Source organism: Abramis brama (genome assembly GCF_963993115.1).
Source record: "Abramis brama genome assembly, contig: SCAFFOLD_108, whole genome shotgun sequence".
In the NCBI taxonomy this organism is placed as follows: domain Eukaryota; kingdom Metazoa; phylum Chordata; class Actinopteri; order Cypriniformes; family Leuciscidae; genus Abramis; species Abramis brama.
The window spans coordinates 1-24,360 of NW_028155979.1; the positions used below are offsets into that span (position 1 = coordinate 1).

Sequence of the window (24,360 nt, forward strand, 5' to 3'; positions counted from 1 at the left end):
GTTTTGGACTATAGAACTCAGAAAGTTAGAATATCTCAGAGTAAGGTAAATATGATGCATTGTTGGTATATTAAAAGTATTAGTATTATTATTATAATACTATTATTATTATATTAGTATTCATAAAATAAAAAAGATTTGAGCACTGAGCTCACTTTCCTTCTTTGACTTACAACAATCTTTTTCCTGAATGTATTAATCTTGCAGTAATTACATTTTTGCAGAGTGAGAGGACCTTGAGTTTGCTTGTTGAGAACTGTGGGCGAGTGAACTATGGTCCAGCCTGGACAACCAGCAGAAAGGTGTGATAAGATTGATAAGATAAAAAAAAAAAAAAAAAAAATATATATATATATCTGGGGGTATGCCCCCCCGGTAATTTTTTTTTTAAAAATAAACTATTAAATGGCATTTTCTGGAGAGTTTTGTGCAAAGAAATGGATAAATTGAGTCTACATGATATGTGAAAAACTGCAAGGTTAAGAGCATATTTGCATTGTTGTAGTATCAACAGGTATTAGGACATTTAGCATTTACATTACTGTTAATCAGCAGTGGTGGAATGAAACGAAGTACAAATAGCCTACTTCATTTCTGTAGGCCTACTTTACTTAAGTAGAATCAATAGTGCATACTTTTCACTTTTACTTCGTTACATTTTGCAGCAATTATTATACTTTCTACTCCACTACATTTCTACAACGTTTCGTTACATTTTCTGATCAGTTTTCCCCCTGCCAAAACAGGGATTGAAAAAAATGCTGTTTTCGGTGCTGATGTGGTGGTGACGCGTTCATGTAACATTTAAGGGCGGCGCTGCCAATAAAGCACGTAAAAGCTGTCACAAAGAACCGGCAAAGTAATGATTATGAATATGTAAATATAGCAAGGAGACATTTTAATTGTTTATTAATAAACAAGTGTTTTCTGTGTCAGTGCCCTGCCTGCATAGATGAAGTTGACGATGCTATCCTCGCAATCTTCGCAGTAGTGAACGCGCCAGAGAGAAATGCACATTTCGGATTACACAAGCAGCGGTCTGTTTTCTTTCGTTTTGAATTGTTCTGTTTAAAAGAAGACCTTCCAAGCTTTCTATATATATATTTATCAGGTCTGTCAGGCAAGTAGGCTCCCTTATACGCTGAGTTTCCGTTCATTTATGAGACGAGAGTCCAGTTCACTCGCCGGCGCGTCCGTGTCGTGATTATCTATAGCCTACTATATTTACTTCTTATTAAATCCAGGCAACTGGTTGATGAAACATTGATTAAAATTAAGATACAATTAATACAAAACGAAATTCATTTTAAAGAAAGGCTTTGTGCTTTCTGTTTGAGGTCTCAGTGAAAGTTTTAAACAGTCTTTTAGTGCCGCTTTCAGAGCGGTCCCGTCCGTAACATTGTTTTTTCCTCATATGCGAACATGAAAAATTAAATAAAATGAATATGTTATGTTCTGTGGAGAGCCAACCCTTCTTCATCCGGAGGGTAGTATTACTTTGGTTTGCAGTGTAATTCACAGAATTACAAAAAAATTATTTCGCCACCTAAAAGTTAAAGATTTTTTGTGTCACGTCCACGGCATGTGTAGCCTATTTTCCTCATATTAAATATAAAACGCTTGATTACACATTGTATTACCTTGTTATGATATAGTGACCCATACAATGTGCCAAATATATTTTCCTTACCTTGTCATTCAATGCAGGACACTTTTTATACAACCAACGTTGTGCTGAACTTGACAAAATTGATCTGCTGCTGCAGCGGCGGCCAGCAGCTCGTGAGTTTTGTTTTTTGTTTGTTTTTCCAAGGCAGTAGAAGGTTCTGGAACTTTTGCGCGCTTCCACATCCCGCGCAACTACGAATCTCCCAGGAACATTCATTATTGCTGCGTACATTTATCCATGTCGGAGTTCTGAGAAGTAGCCTATCTAGATGCACATGGCATGCGCGAGCGGTGCGCGATCATGGTCGACTGACAACGAGATTAAGCAGCTGAACACGAATACGGCCGTGTCCCGATTGTTCTCATCTCAGCTCCGCCGAGACTAAATAGACATGCCATTTCAAAATCTTTCATTTATAATCAGAAATATGTTTTCAAAAGCATCACTTTCATCAAATTTTATGTGACATAATTTCCAGTAAGCAACTGACTGCAAACGAGCAGGCTTATGTGCCGGGGCTGAGCCCCGGAGAGCCCCGGCCCAATTTAACCACTGTATATATGAAAATATATATATATATATATATATATATATATATATTGACATTGTTTAGTTGTATGTCACATAGTACTGTAATAGATATGATAAGGGGTGTAGTGACCATAACATGCCATTCATTATTGTTTTCATCCATACAGGGCTTGTTGGAGATATAACTCTGAACGATGTACCTCTAAAAAAGTTCTCCATGTACTGTTTGGATATGAAAACCAGCTTCATAAACAGGTTAATTCTGAGTATTTGCTACTGTATTGTGTCTTAAGTGCATGGAAGCTTGTTTCCGCAACGTAGTAAAAAAAAACTTTTTATCTCATAATTCTAAGGTAAAAAATGTTAAAGGCACACTGTGGAGAAATTGTGTTTTTGTCAAACAGCGACCCCTAGAGTCGCTGTGGTATACTTGCACTGTCGTAAATACCCCCCCCCCCCCCCCTCTAACCTCTACGTTAGACTTATTTATGTCTTGATATTTATGTGAGATATTGAAAACTGTTCTCATGATAATCGCAAGAATCAACGTCAACAGCGTCGTCTGATATCCCTCAGGACTACGTGATAAATACACCTCACAACACCTGAGTTCAGCTGGCAAACTAGTTTGTGAGGCAAGCTAGGCAATAAAACATAACGCAAAAAACACGTAAGAGAAACGAGTGTTTGTTTGCAAGTCTGTTAATGTCACGGGGTGACAAGCGGCTGGGCGGAACCTTTTTGTCGTGGAGGATGTTTCCCCGCCGGAATGGTTCCGGTGCGACACCAGGCCGGTTCCGGTTTTCCCCGTGTGCTATGGCCGATCAGGGCTATTGATGAGTGGAATTGCGGACAGGTGTGAGAGGAGGAGAGTTTGAGCGGCAATTAGGACGCGGTTTCCAAAACGGATTATAAGAGGGAGATGTAGCAGTCGTGGAGATGCACGCGGGTGCACGCAACAGGCTGTGGGAGAGAGGCGAGAGAGAGGCCGCGGATACAGATACGGATACGGATGCGGATGCGGATGGAGGTCGCGGGGAGGAGAGAGGGTGAGAGAGAGAGAGAGAGAAGACTTCGGCTGGATTGCGGATGTAAGCCTTGGTTGCACCGTGAGTCTGTTGAATTGCAGTTTTATTGTGGAAATGAGCACGAGTGAAACCTTACAGTGTGTGGTGAATATATGAGTGTTTTTGCTGTTCACTCGCAGTCACAGCTGTTCATTACTCTCTGCTCGAGCCCTGTCGAAAGAAAACGCTGAAGAAGAGAATGCGGAAGCAGTGAATTATGTTCATTCCTCTCTCTGTCTGAAATTGCTGAGTTACGTTCATTTATGTCCATAGCTCTCTGTCCGAGCCCCGAAGAAGAGAACGCTGAAGAAGAGAATGCGGAAGCTGTGAATTATGTTCATTCCTCTCTCTGTCTGAAATTGCTGAGTTACGTTCATTTATGTCCATAGCTCTCTCTGTCCGAGCCCCGAAGAAGAGAACGCTGAAGAAGAGAACGCGGAAGCTGTGAATTATGTTCATTCCTCTCTCTGTCTGAAATTGCTGAGTTACGTTCATTTATGTCCATAGCTCTCTCTGTCCGAGCCCCGAAGAAGAGAACGCTGAAGAAGAGAACGCGGAAGCTGTGAATTATGTTCATTTCTCTCCCCGCCTGAGTCCAGTGAAGAGCCTGCTAATGCTGTGAGATATACGTATCCTTCCACTCTCTGTCTGAGTCCAGTGAAGAGCCTGCTAATGCTGTGAGATATACGTATCCTTCCACTCTCTGTCTGAGTCCAGTGAAGAGCCTGCTAATGCTGTGAGTTATACGTATCCTTCCACTCTCTGTCTGAGTCCAGTGAAGAGCCTGCTAATGCTGTGAGTTATACGTATCCTCCACTCTCTGTCTGAGTCCAGTGAAGAGCCTGCTAATGCTGTGAGTTATACGTATCCTCCACTCTCTGTCTGAGTCCAGTGAAGAACCTGCTAAAGCTGTGAAGCATATGTCCCTTCCATTTTCTGTCTGAGTCTAGTGAAGAACCTGCTCCCCGAAAAAGAGAATGCTGAAGAGACTTTAGATGCTTTTTATTTATTTAATAAAGAACATTTCTTCTTTAAAATTGTGTCTGCCTCCTTTGTGTCCTCAGCCAGCTCCTCAGGGGCGGTACGCAAGCGAGGGGTGGGCGGCCCGCTGGCGCTCACCCTGACCTGTGACAAGTGGCGTAGTCGGCAGGGTTGCCGCCCTGAGTTGAGCGACCGTGGGCCGAAGGTATGGCGACCAGTTTTTTTTTCTCTTCTTTTTTTGTTTTTGTGTTTGTTTTGTCTTTTTTTTTTTTTTTTTTTCAGCATCCCGCTCCAGGGACTGGAGCTGATTGGTGGGGGAGGATGTCACTGGGTGACAAGCGGCTGGGCGGAACCTTTTTTTTTTGAGAACTTGTTTCCCCCGGGGAGCGCTTCCGATGTGACATTAGGACGGTTCCGGTTTCCTATGTGAGTAATGGCGGCTAAGGAGGCTTGATGAGGAAAACTCGCGGCAGGTGTGAGAGGAGAGGATATAGGATGGTGATTGGGACATGTAGGAGGAAGGTGGCTCATAAAAGGACACTTTGGCGGTGAGGAAGGGGGGATACGCGGAGAGGAGACATGTGAGGCACGCAGCACGTGAGCGGCCGCGAATGCGGAGGGAGGCCGCGGGAGAGAGAGAAAGAGAGAGAGACAGAGAAGACTTCGGCTGGATTGCGGGTGTAAGCCTTGGTTGCACCGTGAGTCTGTTGAATTGCAGTTTTATTGTGGAAATTAGCACGAGTGAAACCTTACAGTGTGTGGTGAATATATGAGTGTGTTTCTGCTGTTCACTCGCAGTCACAGCTGTTCATTACTCTCTGCTCGAGCCCTGTCGAAAGAAAACGCTGAAGAAGAGAATGCGGAAGCAGTGAATTATGTTCATTCCTCTCTCTGTCTGAAATTGCTGAGTTACGTTCATTTATGTCCATAGCTCTCTGTCCGAGCCCCGAAGAAGAGAACGCTGAAGAAGAGAATGCGGAAGCTGTGAATTATGTTCATTCCTCTCTCTGTCTGAAATTGCTGAGTTACGTTCATTTATGTCCATAGCTCTCTGTCCGAGCCCCGAAGAAGAGAACGCTGAAGAAGAGAATGCGGAAGCTGTGAATTGTTCATTCCTCTCTCTGTCTGAAATCGTTGAGTTACGTTCATTTGTCCATAGCTCTCTGTCCGAGCCCCGAAGAAGAGAACGCTGAAGAAGAGAATGCGGAAGCTGTGAATTGTTCATTCCTCTCTCTGTCTGAAACTGCGGAGTTACGTTCATTTATGTCCATAGCTCTCTCTGTCCGAGCCCCGAAGAAGAGAACGCTGAAGAAGAGAATGCAGAAGCTGTGAATTATGTTCATTCCTCTCTCTGTCTGAAATTGCTGAGTTACGTTCATTTATGTCCATAGCTCTCTGTCCGAGCCCCGAAGAAGAGAACGCTGAAGAAGAGAACGCGGAAGCTGTGAATTATGTTCATTTCTCTCCCCGCCTGAGTCCAGTGAAGAGCCTGCTAATGCTGTGAGTTATACGTATCCTCCACTCTCTGTCTGAGTCCAGTGAAGAGCCTGCTAATGCTGTGAGTTATACGTATCCTCCACTCTCTGTCTGAGTCCAGTGAAGAGCCTGCTAATGCTGTGAGTTATACGTATCCTTCCACTCTCTGTCTGAGTCCAGTGAAGAGCCTGCTAATGCTGTGAGTTATACGTATCCTCCACTCTCTGTCTGAGTCCAGTGAAGAGCCTGCTAATGCTGTGAGTTATACGTATCCTCCACTCTCTGTCTGAGTCCAGTGAAGAACCTGCTAAAGCTGTGAAGCATATGTCCCTTCCATTTTCTGTCTGAGTCTAGTGAAGAACCTGCTCCCCGAAAAAGAGAATGCTGAAGAGACTTTAGATGCTTTTTATTTATTTAATAAAGAACATTTCTTCTTTAAAATTGTGTCTGTCTCCTTCGTGTCCTCGGTCGGCTCCTCAGGGGCGGTACGCAAGCGAGGGGTGGGCGGCCCGCTGGCGCTCACCCTGACCTGTGACATTAACAGCTCTGATAATCGAAAGCTAACTAGACATATGTGGAAATTATTGGACAGGTCTAATTATCAGCAATAAATGAATGAACAGCATGTAAAAAAATGACATACTACAAGCAAGCACAACAACATACAACATAGAATGCAAACAAGTTTACAAATAAGAGATTTATTTACTGGCCACTTCATGCGTTTTCTCAGATCGGATTTCTGATTTATCAAAACGATTCCATTTACAATTACACCTGGTCACATAAATGTGTTTTTGCGAAACGGATTTAAATCCGATCTTCAATTCTCGCGCTATATGCAGATTTAATGGAGTGCACGTCACCGAAAGCAACAGATATGAGCTGCATTTTATTGATCATCAGCTAAAATTTCAAAATCAAAGACAGCAATAAGAGAGAGCAGTAACAGCCCTGGTAAGATCATTTCGTTTCTTTACTTTTAATGATGATGATTGTGTGATAAGCGTCTGCGACTTACTTTCACTTTGATTTGCGATAGTTTGCACGTTGGCTTGATGAATCGATGCTCAGCTGCGGTAATGCGTGTTCCAGTAGCGTCGTCATATCTGGCAATAACATATAGACTATAACACGCTCTCACACGTTTTTTTTTTGTTTTTTTTACATTTTTGGGAGGAGTACAATTTACATATGTGGTTTCAACAACCAGATGCACACTTGTCCAGTTTCGTCTGGAATGCGTCTCAGACCTCCTCCTGAAGTGGTTTGAGCGGTCGGATTCAAATCCGTCTTGAATGCGTTTCGGAGGACATTTACACCTGGTCTTTTCACGATCAGATAGCTATCCGATCTGAGAAAACGCATGAAGTGGCCAGGTGTAAACAGCCCCCATGACAAAAACATACGCACGAAAGCCGAAAACAAATGCTGGTTGGCTTCTCACGTCCATAGACAGTATATAAACGCTCACGTCCAAATTTGAGGAAGTGGTGGGGGAAGTGACGTATGCCGTAAAGCAGTCGAATTTTGTAGTTCTTTTTGTGCTCGGGTTACTACCCGAACCCCGAAGTTACGTAGTGCCAGTAAAAGCGATACAGACCCCGTCAGGCTATGGCAGACGTGTCATTCAACCTATTGTAAGTCGATGTACCATCACAAGGGTCTTGGAAATATATTATGAAGGTTGAAAAGCTACATAGTGTTCCTTTAAGTGCGAAAAAGTCAGATTTTTTTTTTAAACATTTTTTTATTCCATTGCGGACACATAATAGTTTCCATAATAACAATATAGCTTCCATAATAGTTTTATACCAAAATGGGTAAGTTTAACTTAAGCAATTACAGGCACGGGTTAAGAACTGGTACCATTAGGTCCTTCCTGAAGATATAATTGCTACATCTGAAATGAAGGTCATCATTTATTTTGATTCTTCTGTGCCTACAACTTACTAATTATTTGACAGTTATCTTACTATTTTCTTTAATAGACAAATACTTTCTTACAAAAGTTTGATGAGCCTTAGCTTAATATTTTCTAAATAAATAATTGTCACGCCTGCCAGCCGGAGGACACTCCTCCCAAGTCCTTTGCCATTCCATCATGAATTACATTTCCCATAAACCTTTGCCTGGACTCATTTTCGTGTGATTACATCCACCAGTGTGTCATTAACCTGTTAATGTCTGTGTATAAGCCCTGTGTTTTTTCTTACTTTTTGTGAAGTCTTGCTAGTGTCACAATGCATTTCTGAGCGCTCTCTCTTGTTTCTCTTGTCATGGTTTATAGTTTGCTCTCCTCCCCGTTTCCCTGGATTTCCCTGTTTGCCTGTGTCTTGGACTGTCATTTATCTGAGCCGCTTAGAGCGCTCATGCCTTTACACGAATCTCACTGAAAACAATGAAAGAGTCCAAGTGAATCCAGAAATCTAGGTGAAATCCAGGAGAATCCAGGAAAACGGGCAGAAGATCAAGAACATAAACCATAGCTGCGTTTCCACCGCAGGAACTTTCCCCAGGAACTAGGGACGTTGGGGTGGTTCTCTGTGTTTACTCCGCAGGAACCAGAGTCTAAAGGAAGTTCCGGGTAAATATTTCCCCCTCTGAAAGTCTCTGCTGGCGAGGTAGTACTTTTTCAAAGTTCAGGAACTTTCAGGGGTGGGAATAAAGCATTTTATTTTGTTGCCATATTAGAGTTTAAGGGTTTTACAAAGAGAATTTTGGATGTCTCAGAAATTCATGCCGCATTTTGATTGGTTGACTTCACGCAGCATTTTATTTCAACCACCATTGTTTTAAATCTGTTGCGGTGCGTGCAGTAACAGTTGTTTGCTATTCAAATCAACAGAGTTTAAAAAATACGACCGATGGACTGACAACGAGTTCCTGGGGAAAAAAGTTACTGGGACAAATTGTTTCTGGTAATTTCGGTGGAAACGCAGCTCATGACAAGGGAAACGAGAGCGCTCAGAAATGCAGTGTGACATTAGTAAGACTTTGCAAAGAGTGAGAGAAAACACAGGGCTTATACACAGACATTAATTATAGGTCAAAACTGAATCTCTCAATTTTTATTAGACTGCAGTCACTGAAATGGATGCCTGTCGGTCAGAAGCCCACCTACCCTGCGTTTTTCAGGGGAACCCTGGTAGTGGATCAGCCCACAGATACTTTTGTGAAGCTGCCGGTGAGTCTACAGTTTCATTAGAACAGCCTTAGAACATAGAAGATGGCACAAATCATGTTGTTCTGTACTGTTGGCAGAATTGGAGTAAAGGAGTGGTTTTTGTGAACGGGCAAAATCTTGGACGCCACTGGTCGGTTGGTCCTCAGAAAGCCCTCTATCTCCCCGGTCCCTGGCTCAAGAGTGGAGATAATGAGGTGACTGGCTGTGTGTAAATATAGGTGTCACTGTGGTGAAGTATAGCAAAAGCCATAAACTGGTTCTGGAAAATTTATTTTGCATGCAGCAATAATAAAATCTTTAAATCTATGAAATGTAATACATGTCAATCTTATTTATCTTTTTCTATCTCTAGATTGTTGTTTTTGAGGAACTCAAAGCTGCGGAAACAATCCATTTTGCTGAAAATCCAGAATATAGCAAGACAGTCGAAGTATCTACACAACTGTTTTGCACCCTTCTTTGAAACACACCTGCAGTTTTACAAAGTATCTCAGGCTAACATCCATCAAAACAGCAGATCTGAACATAAATTACTTGAGGCAAGACAAAAGGGTGAAAATTTTGTAATAGTACATCACCTCCCCTTTTGCTGTATCACAGTATATTGAGAAAATTGTTTTGCATTCCAAGTTTTCTGAAATGTTATGTTTAAATATGTGAATGATGCATTATCTAATTATGTGCTAATTTGCATACATTTCCAGAGCAGAAATCTAAACATTGGATAAAATCAGGTTTAAAGTTCTTGTTTCATTTTGTTGCCATACAAAGAGAATTTTGGATGTCTCAGAAATACTGTCAACATCCAGAAAGCCAAAAAAAAAAAAAGTAATAAAATGTGTAAATTAAGCGAATGTTAAATGAACAAATCCCTCTGTAAAACCTTTCAGAAGCATTTGGTGTATGTAAGTGCTACTGATGTGAGGAAAACAACCTTAAATGATATGTATTGTAATTTGAAATCTTCAAATGCAAATATCTAAAGTGTAATAAAATAAACACTTTATATTCTTACTACTAACCTTAATATTCCTTGTGTTCAAGCTGTATTAATTAATCACGGATCATATAACATAACCCAGATAGCAGACCAACACTGAATCAATGTTAATGCATTAACCAAAAGATCATTGAATCAATGTTGAAATTTAACATTGATTTTTCATCAGGTTCTTAAGATGCTCTTAACATATTTTTATTCAAAGATCAACAGTCTGTCATTAGTCTTTATTAGTCTGCCACAAAAAAACAACAACATTAAAATCATGAACTCAAATGTCATTGTGAAAAAAATTAAATAATTACTGTTGTAACAGTGCGTAAATCAGACCTTTCAGGCTATAGCCCAAGGCTAATAAGCCTTATGCCAAAATTATTAGCACAACTAAATTGTCGGTCATTGAATAAGAAAACTAAATAATTGTGTAGATGATTTGCTTTGTGTAACCCGACATCAGATATTGGGTCGAAGTATTTTTTTGCACACAGTGCCGCGACCAATCAATCACTCTTTACGACTGGCTGCCTGCACATTCACCGGCCTCGCGGCTGCTGCAACTTGCGCTCGCTTTATCAATGCATATCTAAATTCGCGCCTACGGTTTCTCCAGTAAGGGCTATAGTTGGGGGCCTTAAAGGAACACTCCACCCATTTGCATTAAGCTTTGCATTGTTAGAAACACAGTCATTCTATTGAATGGTCGTGCAACACTCTCTCATTTTCCCCTGAGACGGGAGAAATCTGTATTTACCTCTTAACACTTCCTCCCACAATGACGCAAAAATCGGCATTTTGCGTCATTGTCGGAGGTAGTGTAAGAGGGGGGGATTTCTGTTGAGACTACAAGCACTAGTTCCCACCCTTTCAAACACGCCCATAGGGGGTTGGACCTAATGCGCTAACAGACCTATCACAGATCAGTGCCAGTGCGTTTGATTTCCAATGCCATCCTCTTTTTCCCTTTTGCTTTCTGCGCCATTCATTGTTTACATGCACACCTTTTGTTTCAATCTAGCTGAATTCATTCCGATTGGTGAATCTGAATGTAGTGTTTACATGAACGCTAAACAAGTGATCGGTTGATGTGCGTTTTAACATTGCTAAGAAAATTCCCGCTCCTTTGTGAGAGATGTGAGACCGGCGCGTCTCAGTAATGACGCCACCGGCCTCGCGCCGTTCTCCCGCGGCCGTCAGCCTCGTCCTGCTCACCACAGTAAACATGATGAACGGCGACTGTAGAACGCAAAAGCCGAATCCCGGACATTTTGGGCGATCTCGAAATCCAGGGCAAACTCATCACGGAGACTCGCTAGTAGCTTAGCTTTGTTGTTGTCAACTGCCCTCTCTTACTGGTAGGTGTGGCTTGGGAGTGGCCTCCTAGGGCAGCGAAGCAAGTGCATTCTGGGAGTTGTTGTCTTTCATCCACATAAGCCAAAAATACATTTTCTGGCTTTTCTTAGTCTAGAAAGCTCCAAATTCAAAAATAATTTCACATTTCTTCTACATAAATGACCTATTTTAAATACACATTCATCTTTCCAGAGGTAAAGTGTCCCTTTAAGCACATAAATAGGTAATTTCGTGCAAATTCATCTAAAAGCGCCAAATTTGGAACAGATATAGCTCAGGTCATACTGAAATGATTTAGCTAGGGCGCCGGAGCCAGCAACCCTCGGGGCCAAGATGCCGGCCAAATCCAATATGGCCGCTGCCTGAAAAGGGTTCCTACTATAACTTTTGAACCACATGAGCTACAAATACAAACTTGATGTCTTTTTCAGCTTAATTGATCATGGGAAACTAATAGGAATGTTTATATTTATGACCCAGTATATCTGGACCCCTTAATCCTCCAATTCCAAAATGGCCGCTGTCCAAAAAAGCAGTTTTGACTGTAGTATGGGGCCTTACACCCCATTGTTTGCGGCAATTTATCTACAAGCACCAAATTTGGCACGGATGCAGCTGACGGCATACTGAAATGATTTAGCCAGGGCGCCCGAGCCAATGATCCCTGAGACCAAGATGGCTGCCAAATCCAATATGTCCGCCACCTGAAAAGGGATTCGGCTGCATATTTTGAACCAGATGAGATACAAATGTAAAGTTGATATATATTTCACCTTTTCTGGCTATGGGTTGCTGGGGCCAATGGCCATAAAAAGGCATTTGTCCGGACTGTCGACAGCGATGTTGTCATCCTTGCCATCTGCTTCTTCAACACACTCGGCCTCACAGAACTCTGGATCGGCTTTGCAGGTGGAAAAAACTATAGGGACATTTCTGCTCATGAAATCAGCAAGGATCTTGGTCCCCAGAAGTCACTGGCCTTACCACTCTTCCACGCTTTAACGGGCTGTGACACAACCTCAGCCTTTCTGGGCCATGGGAAAAAGAGTGCATGGGCAGCTTGGGAGGCAACACCAGTTCTCTTACGAGAGGTTATCTCGTATTGCGTGAGTTGCTTATGCTACAGTCATATTTTCTCGAGATATTGAAGCCAAAAATGATCCTTAATTTTGTATTTATTGTCAACGCGTTGCAGCAGCTAGCAGACCTAGAGCGGGCTAATTAGCGCGCTCATTGGCTGCTCTGCGGCAACTGCAGCAGCCTACCACTGAGCCCTGCTTCGCGCCCCCACGCGTCATAGCCCGCCAGAATGGCCGTGGCTTAGCGTATAAAAGGACGGGCTCGGGAGCTGCTTACCTGATTTTCAATTCTTCAGCGAAGCTCTCCGCATCGCTGGATCTTTGGGAAGAAGCCGCCGCAGTTGAAAAAAGCGACAGAGCAAGCCTAGGACAGCGCCCCTTCACTCCAGGAGTCCGGTGGGACTCAGGCCAGCGTGGATGCCGAGCTTATTCGCCTCCTCACCAAGGCCGTCGGCCAACTTGGCCTCGAGTGGTCCCCGCCTGAGGAGCCCGCGCCCAACAGGCTCGATGGGTGCTTTTTACCTGGCCGCCACCACGCGCCCGCCTCCAGGTCAGCGCCCTTCCTGCCAGAGCTCCACAACGAGCTCACGAAATCGTGGAATGCTCCATTCTCCGCGAGACTTCACTCCTCCGTCTCCTCGACGCTTTCCCAAGTGGACGGCGCCAGCGAGAAGGGATACAGGGCAATTCCGCGCAAAACTGTCACATCCATAACGTCAACTAAATACCATGGCATTGTGTTGGCGTTATGGATGTGACAGTTTTGCGTGGAATTGCCCTACAAGTCTTTTCCCCCCGTGTAAGAGGCGGTAGCAGCACACCTTTATCCGCCCTCTGCGGGATGGCGTGCAAAGGCTGCCCTCCCGTCTAAAGCTTGCCGGGCCACTTCAGCTCTCGTTGGCCTCGCTTTCGTCGCTGCTGGACTGGCTGCTTCCACCCTTGCACTCGATGGCAGTCCTACAGATCCTCCAAGCCGATCTCCTCCGTGAGTGGGACGAGAAAGGAGCGGACCAGTCCATCATCACAGATTTAAGGAGCGTGACGGACCTTTCCCTTTGCGCTACTAAATCCGCGGCCCAGGCTATTGGGAGGAGCATGGCCTCGCTCACCGTTACGGAGAGGCATCTTTGGTTGACGCTTGCAGACATGAGGGAGGCTGAGCGAGCCGTGTTTCTTAACGCCCTGCTCTCTCCGTCCGGCCTCTTTGGCCCAGCTGTAAGTGGGATTGTCGACCGGTTTTCTGAAGTGCAGAAGACCACACAGGCCATGAAGCTCTTCCTGCCTCGATGCTCGAGCTCCGCCGCAGGCCGTTCTCAAAAGCAGCCTCCAGCCCTGGGCTCTACCCAGCAGTCCTCCCAGCCTCCGCCTTCATAACGACGCCAAGGCGCTCGCCAGATATCGCGTTCGTCCAGGCGCCGCAGGCCGCCTCCCCCGCGGGGACCCCGGCCTAAGATTGCGCTGACACCTGAGCCCACGAAGTCCTCCTAGCAGCTTCAAGGAGGAGAAGAAGGTCGAGTCCCGCCACGGCCGGACCGCCTTCAAAGCATTTCGCTCTGTCAGTTCCCTTAAAAAAGGCGACTGCAGATGTGTATTTTGAAGGCAACGAGTGCGTTGTACAACCCGCTCACCTGCACCCAAATGCCGTTTTTACGGCGACTCAGAGAAATCTCATAAAGAGTACAATTTCTGGTTATCCGGCTCATGCCGATGGTGTTTTCAGTGTAGAAAATGTGCCCGCTTCCCAGTGTTCACCCCTACACACAAGCACGGTTCCCCCTGTGTCATTCACTCATGCAGAGCCCACTCTCATAGAGTTGGCACATGTCGCTCGAGTGTTAAATGTAGGATGTAGGAAATGTGCCCTCAAAACAGTGCCCACACCTACTCACTGCCTGCTCTGCTACACTTGTATCCCAGGGGACAAAACCTATAAAGCCGACACACACCGGCTATGTTGTAAGTCTTGTGTCCACCTGGGAGCGCCCACGCTTACTGATAAACACAACATGCCCCGCGCTACTCGCGCGTTCCGGGCTTTTCCCCATGAAATGTTCCCCGCTCAAGGTGACCGGGACGTTACATGTAAACCGGCCAGCCGCCGCTTTCAGCGCACTGCTGTGTTCAAGCATCGAGAGCGCGCTCACCGCGTCGATACCTCAGATTCAGGTTCACGAGCCCACGCCGTGTGGCGACCGGAACCGAGAGGCCATTCTACCCCTAGCTATGCACGCAAAAGCCTGGGAAGCTATTTCGGGAGTGTCAGAATGGGTGCTGAATACAGTAAAGCAGGGCTATTCGCTGCAATTCGCTCGCCGTCCTCTGCTCTTCCTAGCACGGACCGAGACAAAAGTGAATCAAGAAGTAGCACACCTACTTCACGCAGAAATAGCAAAGCTGCTATGCAAAGGGGCCATAGAACCAGTACCGCCTTCCCAGAGCGAGTCAGGCTTCTACAGCCGGTATTTCCTCGTTCCAAAGAAGGATGGGGCTCTCAGACCTATCTTAGATCTGAGACATTTGAACAAAGCTCTCATGAAGCGACCATTCAAAATGCTCACGACCAGAAAAATCCTCGCACAAATTCGCCCGAGGGACTGGTTTATCTCTCTCGATCTGAAAGACGCATACTTTCAGATTCAGATAATATCCCGTCACAGGCCATTCTTGAGATTCGCCTTCGACGGTCAGGTATATTAATACACCGTCCTCCCGTTTGGCCTGTCCCTAGCACCCCGTACATTTACGAAGTGCATGGACGCGGCTCTCGCTCCCCTCAGAAGTCAGGGCATGCGAATATTGAACTATTTGGACGATTGGTTGATTCTAGCACAGTCGCAGATAGAATTAATATCTCACAGAACGTTGCTTCTCAGCCATCTGGAAAACTTGGGTCTCACGGTCAATTGGACCAAGAGCTCATTACTGCCCAGTCAGACAGCCTCTTTTCTGGGGATAGAACTGGACTCTGTGTCTATGACAGCACGCCTGTCGACACAGCGCGTGAGCCGTGTTCGACACCTGGCCGCTTCATTCCGGGCGGGCAGCCTTGTTCCCCTGAAAACTTTTCAGAGAATGTTAGGCTGCATGGCCTCAGCTGCAGCAGTACTTCAGCTGGGCTTGCTACGTATGCGCCCACTACAACGCTGGCTGAATGCACGAGTACCACACCGAGCTTGGGCTTCCGGCGGTCTGCGTATCAGAGTGACTCAGAGCTGCGTTTCAGCTCTGGAGCCCTGGATAGCGGCCGAATGGTACCAGTTGGGAGTGACAATGGGAGCTATCTCGTACCGGAATGTTATCTCGACAGACGCCTCCAACCTAGGTTGGGGCGCCCTCTTCGAGGGCAGGCCGGTCTTTGGCCAGTGGTCAGACCAGGAAAAGGGCCTTCACATAAACTGTCTGGAGATGATAGCGGTCGAGAATGCGCTGAGGCACTTACTCCCATGCCTGCGGGGCCACCATGTACTGGTTCGCATGGACAACATGTCAGTGGTGGCCTACGTGAACCGCCAGGGCGGTATCAGATCCAGAAATCTCAATGCTCTGGCGGAATGCCTCCTCGTTTGGGCTCAGCACTCCCTGCTCTCGCTGAGAGCCGCGCATGTGCCTGGTCGCCTGAATGAAGGTCCAGACAGACTGTCCAGGGACAATGTTCCTCCGGGAGAATGGTCCCTGCATTCTCAAACAGTCCAGCTGCTGTGGTGCCTTTTCGGCAAAGCGAAAGTCGACCTATTTGCGTCAAAAGACAACGCTCATTGCCCAATGTTCTTTTCGAAGAACGAGGACGCGCTGGCCCAAGCATGGCCCAGCTGCCCACTGTACGCTTTTCTCCCGATCTCGCTGTTACCACAGGTAATCAGGAGAATCAGGGAGACTGGCCACTCGGTGCTCCTCATAGCCCCGCGATGGGAGAAACAAATTTGGTTCCCGGAGCTGATGCGGCTGACGGACTTAGCCCCATGGCCGATTCCGGTGAGAAAGGATCTCCTCTCTCAAGCCGGCGGCTCGATTTGGCATCCTCATCCAGAGCGCTGCTCTCTGCATGCATGGATAATCAACGGATACCTGTTGTCCTGCCAGAAGAGGTTGTGAACACGATCACGCAGTCTAGAGCTCCTTCTACGAGAAGGCTCTACGCGTCTAAATGGTCTGTGTTTACTAGCTGGTGCGCCGACAAAAACCTAGACCCACAAACCTGTGGGGTCTCTGGGGTGCTTTGTTTCCTTCAAGAGCTACTTGATAAGGGCCTTCCAGGCTCAAAGTATATGTTGCGGCCATTGCGCCGATCGCAGAGTCGACGCGCGGCCAGTCAATAGGAAGGAACGAGTTCGTCATCCGCTTCCTTAGAGGAGCCAGGAGGATGAATCCCCCGCGACCCCCGTCGGTTCCTATTTGGGATCTTTCTATGGTCCTGGAGGCCATGAAAGCACATCCCTTTGAACCTTAACAGACTGTGGATCTGAAATACCTTTCGCTCAAAACCGCTTTTCTGATAGCCCTGTCATCAGTCAAGCGTGTGGGTGACTTACGCGTTATCTGTTAATGCTGCGTGTCTCGGTAGCGAGGTCGATGTTAACCTCCTTTGCCCTGTTAGGCCGTTAAGGGTTTACGTCACGCGCTCCGCCGCCTAAAGGCGCTTGGAGCAGCTCTTCGTTTCGTTCGGTGGGCGCGCTAAGGGCCTCGCCACCTCGAAACAGAGTAAGTCCAGGTGGATTGTGGACGCTATCGCGGCAGCATATGCGATATGCGTCTAAGGACCTGCAGTGCCCTGCAGTGCCCCTTGGGTGTCAGGGCTCATTCCTGTGTTGACAGATGAATTCGGCAACAGGCCGCGGTTTGTGTTAAAAAAAAAAATCTTAAAGAGGAGTCGATTCCCCTAATGGAATCGATTCCAACCTTTGGAATCGACTCTCAATTCCCAACGCCTCGGAATCGATTCTTTTTGGAATCGATTCCCAGCCCTACATTTCACTCGCGCGTCTATGAAGTAAAGCAGGACAACGTCCCACCAGTCCTTGTTTTGGATTCTCATCCACAGACGACTGGTTTTGGCCATTTTTACTGCGTGATCAATAAGCAGCACGGCAAAACGGTTAATATGCTCTAAATTATGACCAGAGACGAATTAATATTACGTCTGCTGTTTAAAACAAATAAAGAACCAATAGAGGATAATATTTATGCGCGAAAAGTGGGAAACTCTGTATATTCGTGCAGTGTGCGCATGTCAAAACATCAGATCCGATTTGAAACTTGTGTCATATAAACGCGCACATCAATCCGATTACTTTATCATTCATGTAAACACCTTGTTCGGATTCATCAATCGTATTGATTTCATTCCGATTGTGTCCATGTAAACTTAACTACTGAAAACAAACAACTGTGGGAAAAAGTCGACGAACTGGAGGCATATAAAAGACGGTGGAATTTGAAAATGTCTGGTATTCTGGAGAAGACAGGAGAAAACGTGAAAATTATCGCAATGGATATTTTTTTCTCGAATCTCGCCGGGATTGAGAGACGTTCTTCAGACTTCCATTGATGTCGCACACAGAATCGGTCCGAGAGCAGGAGGCACGAGTCCACGGCGGATTATCGTGCAGTTTTTGTCACGCACGCATCGGCATCGCATCTGGATGGACGCGAAAAACTCTGAAGTCCTCAAACAGAAAGGCATCAGAACAGAAGATCTGACACAACGGGCGAGGGAGGCACAGAATAAACTGTGGGCGCTGGTAAGTCAAGCCAGGAAAGATGGAAAACGAGCTGGGTTCAAGGGATCGGTTGCCATTATTGATGGAAATAAGATTACAGCGGATAATAGACTATGTGAATCATGTTAACATTTGCCCTCCCTTGCCTATCCTTTGGTGGACCCCAAAAAAGTGACATTGAACCTTACAAGCATGGCTGTAACCTCTTTGCATAGATGTTGTCCTTTTTGTTTTCTCATGGTATTTCCTTTTGAATGTTGGCCTATTTGTTATTTGATAGGTTTTGATATTCTCTAAACCATTTGAAGCTTGATATGGAAGGTTAAAGAGATCAGTTTTGCACTTTGTTCCTTCTCGCATAGTTAACTCTTTTACTCAGATTGTTCTTCTTCTTCTTCTTCTTTTTTTTTTTTTTTTTTTTTTGTTCCTAAATGTCTTTTAAGGTTTCTTGTTTTTCTCTAAATGTTCGGGGGATTCGCGATCTTACTAAACAAAAAGCTTTATTTTTATTTTGTAATTCTAAAAGAAGAGATGTTTATTTTCTACAAGAAACTCATTCTAGTGCATGAGTCTTTTTGGTCAACACAGTGGGGAGGTAAAACTTTATTTTCACATGGGTCTACTCATTCAGGGGGAGTTGTAATTTTAACCATAATTTTAGTGGTAAAATTCTTGAGTCACACTTCTCTTTAGAGGGCAGATGGATAATAGCTGTTGTTCAGTCTGGAGAAGCTGTTATTATCTTATGTAATGAATATGGCTTTAACAGCTCTAACTTAAACCATATTCTTTTCCAAACTTTATGTACAAAATTACTTGCTTTAAATTTGAAATTTCCTTCAGCAGCGTTTATTGTGGTGGGGATTTTAACGAAGCCCCTGATCTGCATTTAGATAGATTCCCCCCAAGACTTAATGTCAATCGCCTTAATTTAGTTATAAATGATTTTTGTAGCAGCCTTTCTTTGTTGGATGCTCGGTTAGATGGCAGTGAGGAGAAGAAACGAGGGAGAGATAGACTGCGATCCTCCCAGAGAAGCAGCGTCTTTAAGTTCTGTGTTATGTTTGTTTTGTTATGCTTTACGAATTATTTTTCTCATAGCCTCGAGTTGTTGTGGCTAGATTCATCATTGGTTAGTATAGGTTATCCTAACCAAGCTTCCAATGTCATTGGATTTTGTTTAGGCTATCCGTTGTCCTGGATAAATGTACTCGTTCTAAGTAGTGTCGTTGTTTAGACTACTAGTTTATTTTATGGTAGGCCTATATTACCTTCCCCTTTTAAAATAATTTGGAAGAGCGTGCCTCACTTTGTGTCTGCAAGCATGAGAAAGCAAAACACAGTGAACATTTTGTTTTTGAAAGTCTAAATGGCCAAAAAAAAAAAAAAAAAAAAAAATGGATTGAAGCAGAACAATGTCGGTAGATAAAAACATGTTGTGAATTTTGTAAAATATTACATTAATATTTTTTCAATACAGTTTGACTTTTGGACTTAATAACGCTATATAGAGTTATTGGAAATGTTTGAATCACACGAATCGGAAACAATGCAGCCAACACCACCGGAATCAAAATCCATTCATAAATGGATCTGTTATGTTAGGATATGTACGAAATTGAAATTCTAATTAATGTGAAAATTTAGTTAATTGATGATTCAGGGTTTTGCACTGTCCCCAAAGATTATAGCCTAGTTTGTTTTATTTCGTGAAATATCAATCTTATAAAAATTAATTAGCCTATATATATTATTATACCAGCATAATAACGTTTTTCTGAATTGCTAAAACACATTTCTTGAAACAATCACTCACTTTCTCAAAACCAAACAAAAACACAAAACCAAATTTTCAAACCACATTCACAGAACCTTCTGTGAAAATCAAACAATTGCCTCAGAGCCATTGTATATGTGCTCAAAATGAAACAATGCTTTCAGATCATACTCACATGAGTCAATATTATAAACAGTAGGCTACAGATCATTCATTAGACACTACATCAAAAGACAAAAAAGAAAGAAAGAAAGAAAAAGGACGTAACTCTTCCTCCAAACTAAAACAAATATTGTTATTAAAAGGCCTGTGCACATTGGAACGGATGCAATCCGACCCGGTCCGTGTACTTTTCCGTCCGTCCGTTTTTCCTTTTTAACCCGTAATTTAATAACAAAAAATGAATGGTTTTATTTTGAAAACGCAAAGTGAAACACCTAAATTTGAATTTGAAATGTAGCCTACACACCAAATGCTGCGCAAAAAAATAAATATTGACGTATTTTCAGATTTTTGTTTATGACTTTTTGCTCCTTTATTAAACATTTAAAATGTCGATTTTATGGTTTTCTTAGGCCAAATTAGAACCTGGAAATTATATTTTTCACGCAGTGCGGCAGTGCTGAATGAGAAGAGCCATGTCTCTGGAACAGAGAGGTGATTATAGGCCAATACGCCGCCGCCGCCTATTGGTTTGGAATCTCCCCGCACTATATATTCAAGCTACATTTTGCATTTTCAGCACATTTTGTGATTTGAGGTGTTCGTCTTCGAGAATCAAGACGTTGAGTGCTGATGGAGCGACACAGAAGGCTGAACTCTCTGGTAGATTGGTTCAGTTCTTTGATTCAAAACAGACAGTTTTTCTTGCAGAAGAAGGAGAACATTCTGCAGGTGTAGGACTAATCGACAGGTATCGTTATGCTTATGCTTAACATTGTAGGTTCGCCTGGTAGAAAGGTTTCTTCTTCTTCTTCTTCTTCCTCTTCTTCTTCTTCCTATTATTATACTTTGAAATAGCTTGTATAAGTTGTGCCATTTATCAAAATGGGCTATGGATGAACAATCATTTAAATAGGCTATTAAATAGGCCTAGTCTATTTTGGCATTGCTCTGTTCGTTGTTTTGGTAACGTATAGTGGTCTGTATTGTATTCAAAAAACAGACTATTTTAGTAGCCTGGTTTATTTATTGGCGGTTTTCGGCCTCTAAATCCATTGACAATTTTGATGGAGAAGGCCGCTCTCTGGTTTAAAACAGTATGAGGAGGCTGACTCCAGCTCCATTTTCACCAGCTCCTTATTCGCTGAACTATCAGTGTTGCCAGATTGGAATGGTGATTTCCATTAATTAAACAATATATGATGTAATATAAACCCCAAATGTACATAACTGATAACAAAAACTAAGAAGAAACATAATAATTTAAATGAAATAACAATGTCAATTTAGAGAAACAAGAACAGAAAAAAGAGAAGCGATGAGCAGAAACACAAGAACTATAACTGACTTCAGCCACAGTCTTAGATCAACTGAAGATACAAAACTTTAAATCTCTCAAGATCTCATCAGAGGATTAAACAACTCCACAAACAGCATTACCAGCTTCACTTATTACTAACCACAACCAGATTTATGTCATACATCTACAGTTCTGTTTGAGAATTAACAGGTTTAGATGTTGATGATTTATTGTTTTATTTGAAGTTACCATGATGGTGATCAGTGACTGCTTTAGTTGGGCTCTTGATAAGGTATAACTGTTCTTTTTAAAAAACACAATGTGACATTTCGTAATTGTGTTCTGTATTGTGTATTGATTAAGACTGAGGACGTTCCAAAGGGGACAGGGCACACCTGCGACACAACGACCACCGAGAGTGCGCCTGGCAAGAATAAGAATGGGTTTGATTCAAAATTGGAATGACACAATATATATGCCAAGGCGTAAGTGCATATTTTAAAGTAAAAATTCCCATAACTTGTACATGACAAGATTGTTTTAAAGGTGCAGTAAGCTATTTCTGAAAAAAAGCTGTTAAAAGTGGATCTTGTAACCAATCAGAATGTTCTTTCTCATGTTCTGCCTAAACTTTTTTTTCACCCCTCTTTACAAGCTGGAATAACACAAAAACTATTGGTTGTCCCACATTCCATGTCTGAGAGGGAATTTGTGGGAAGAATAAGGGAGGAATTTCCAGAAGTGCAGCAGTGTTAATTCACACTCTGCAGATTAAATCGCCACAGACAGATTATCCCTTTAATCCTCCCCACAGTTTGTCCCGCTACCATAAAGTCCTGCCAGGAACTCAGGAACTCACGTTCTGCTGTGTACATAAGACCGAGGGTATGATTCTATACACATTTTTCAGCTGCTTTTATAATGTGCATTGTGCACAAGTGTCAACATGATGTGGCATCTGACCAGTCAGTTTTGAGAATTTCCATTCTGATCTGAGAAATGCCAAAGGCAACGGAGAAAAACTGTAGTTGATAATTTATATGTGATTAAATGACACTTCTTTAGCAAGTAATTTGTTTTGATAGAATATATTTGTGTTACTTTTTCAGGTTCTGGAACCAGCTGGAGATGAAGATGTAGTGCAAGATGGCCATGTAAATTTCTCAATTATTAAAATTTACAATATTAAAAGCAATCCATGATTTACATGTGACATTTTTCAGCAAGGAATATGGTGTTTTTCTAAGAACACCTTTTTGAACTTTTTCAGGTTTTGGAGCCAGCTGAGGATGAAGCTATAGTGCAAGATGACAATGTAATATTTTTTTTATTTTAAGATATTGAAAGGAAACTTTTTTCTAAGAATAGCTTCTGGAGATTTTCACAGGATGAATTTTGAGTGTTTAAGCTTTCGAGTGACCTAATTTATTATGATTGAAAATGTGATTGGGGAAAAATGGCGTCCCGCTACAGTTAGTAGGTTAATAGACAAGAGTTACACAAAGCTTTTGTTTGCTAGATCAGTTCCATTAATTATCCATGGCTTCATTCTATTCACAAACAGAAATCACTAGTTTTTCTTATTGTGTTCTATGCTGCACTATTACCTCAAAATCAACATTTACATTATATTTTCATAAATAAGCATGTATGTACATGGATCTGTGCAGGATTTAAGGGAATGGAGGGCCCTAAGGCAACAACAAGATATAGAGTACAATAACTCCCTAGAAATTGACAGTGCAAGGGTGAATATAATAATACAAAAACAATAATACGAGTTGTTCTGAACCTGTATGAGGTTTTTTTTCTTTTTTTTTGTTGAACACAAAAGAAGATATTTTGAGAATGTTGGCAACCAGACAGTTGATAGTAGCTATTGACTTCCACAGTAGAAAAAAAAAAAAAAATACTATGGAAGTCAATGTGGACCAGAAACTTTTCTTCAAAATTGCTTATTTTGTGTTTGTACATTTTCAAATGTAACAGGAGATAAGAAGGAGACAGATGGAAGAGTATGAAAGGCGATGCCGAAAAGTATGTTCAAATATGATGTCTTAAAAAATTAGGCCACATTATTTTTTTTGTGTATGTAATTGAAAAGTTTTAACTTTTAAAAAGGCAATAATAGATGATCGCCGGAGGCATATATCAGCAATTGTTGAGCCGGCCGATGGATGGTCTTATGATACAATTTAAATACCCAGATGGGAGAATCCTGAAGAGGAGATTCAATGTCTCTCAGTCATTTCAGGTTAATTGCTATTTCACCTATATACTTATTTGTTGAAGAAAGATATTGATTTTGTTTCAATTACTGATCATTTATTTTGCTTCTGACAGGACCTGGTTGCATTTGCTGGTGTTGATGACATGGCAAGTGAGGTGTTCACAGTGCAGTTGCCACTCTCACCAACTCCGTTATATAGCAATCTAGTAGGTACCTTAGAAGATCATGGCATAGATGGGCCTTCCACTCTTTATGTGTTGTGGTTATCTTCGGAGGAGGTACAGGTGAGAACATGTGATACATGTGTGTTTATATTATATGATTATTACAATTAGTAATTATTTGTGCATCATCATCATTATTATTATTTTCTTTATTGAAAGATACTGATATTTTTCATTCATATGCTGGTTTCACTCCCTCAATTCAAAACAATATATACATATTATGGCAGCACGATCTTGAAGAAAAATGCATTATGCGATAACTCATTAAATAATGCGATATTCAATATGCGATACGATAATTCTTAAAGTGTGTAAAATGAACTTAAATTATCTTTAAAATATATTTAATATTATATAACCTACATAGTGTTTCACATTCTTTTTGTGACAAGAAAACATCCCTACAACTTCTGAAAGTGAACAGCAGTGTTTTACTGTAGCATTAGAAGTGTTATTTTAACATCAGTGTAAACCACAGGGTTCAGGGTTTCAGGTAGGCCTACATTAGGTTTATTTAACAACAGAAACTGAAATGTAAAAATAAACACTGCTTAGTTTTCACTGTATGAATTAAATATATATACTGATTCTTATCAAAGCTACAAAA

The 24,360-nt window shown here is 42.8% G+C and overlaps 1 pseudogene across 1 annotated transcript; it reads left to right on the forward strand.

Moving 5' to 3' along the window:
- The first annotated feature begins 3 nt into the window (after nucleotides 1-3).
- On the forward strand, nucleotides 4-9,932 carry LOC311077215 (beta-galactosidase-1-like protein 2; annotated as a pseudogene). Its single transcript, XR_014609583.1, has 6 exons — nucleotides 4-45; nucleotides 225-302; nucleotides 2,368-2,455; nucleotides 8,803-8,911; nucleotides 8,989-9,105; nucleotides 9,264-9,932. The product of XR_014609583.1 is annotated as a beta-galactosidase-1-like protein 2 (transcript).
- Nucleotides 9,933-24,360: the final 14,428 nt, after the last annotated feature.